Here is a 922-nt window from a genome sequence, read left to right on the forward strand (position 1 = left end):
GACCACTCGGCCAAACTGTCGATGAGTGCTTCAAGATTCATAGCCGAGGTGATGCATCGCTCTGCCAAACCAGAGGACACAAAAAATGGATTGAACGGATTCTGCGAGGTGCGATGGCACAATATCGATCAAAAGGTTTTGGTCTTGCACTACCTCGCTTCTGAAAGGGTCTCGGTTCTTAATATAAGACCAGTCAGGTATATAGACTGACAGCTGTGGGATTCGAACCCACGCCCTTGCGGACTGGCGCCTGAAGCCAGCGCCTTAGACCACTCGGCCAAACTGTCGATGAGTACTTCAAGATTCATAGCCGAGGTGATGCATCGCTCTGCCAAACCAGAGGACACAAAAAATGGATTGAACGGATTCTGCGAGGTGCGATGGCACAATATCGATCAAAAGGTTTTGGTCTTGCACTACCTCGCTTCTGAAAAGGTCTGGGTTCTCAATATAACACCAGTCAGGTATATAGACTGACAGCTGTGGGGTTCGAACCCACGCCCTTTCGGACTGGCGCCTTAAGCCAGCGCCTTAGACCACTCGGCCAAACTGTCGATGAGTGCTTCAAAAATCATAGCGGAGAAGATGCGTTACACTATAGGACATGACACAAAAACGGTTTCGAACCGTTTCCGCGGAATGCGTTCTTCATCAAATCACACGAAAAGAAATTTCTAACAGCTATGGGATTCGAACCCACGCCCTTGCGGACTGACGCCTGAAGCCAGCGCCTTAGACCACTCGGTCAAACTGTCGATGAGTGCTTCAAGATTCATAGCCGAGGTGATGCATCGCTCTGCCAAACCAGAGGACACAAAAAATGGATTGAACGGATTCTGCGAGGTGCGATGGCACAATATCGATCAAAAGGTTTTGGTCTTGCACTACCTCGCTTCTGAAAGGGTCTCGGTTCTTAATATAA

General features: G+C 49.0%; 3 non-coding genes across 3 annotated transcripts; all 3 read right to left on the reverse strand.

Moving 5' to 3' along the window:
* Positions 1 to 207: 207 nt before the first annotated feature.
* Positions 208 to 287, reverse strand: Pmar_PMAR029382. Its single transcript has one exon. It is a non-coding gene; the product is annotated as a tRNA-Leu (tRNA).
* A 187-nt stretch (positions 288 to 474) lies between these two features.
* Positions 475 to 554, reverse strand: Pmar_PMAR029383. The gene has a single exon. It is a non-coding gene; the product is annotated as a tRNA-Leu (tRNA).
* A 121-nt stretch (positions 555 to 675) lies between these two features.
* Positions 676 to 755, reverse strand: Pmar_PMAR029384. Its single transcript has one exon. It is a non-coding gene; the product is annotated as a tRNA-Leu (tRNA).
* Positions 756 to 922: the final 167 nt, after the last annotated feature.

Source organism: Perkinsus marinus (assembly GCF_000006405.1).
Source record: "Perkinsus marinus ATCC 50983 genomic scaffold scf_1104296972984, whole genome shotgun sequence".
Taxonomy (NCBI): domain Eukaryota; phylum Perkinsozoa; order Perkinsida; family Perkinsidae; genus Perkinsus; species Perkinsus marinus.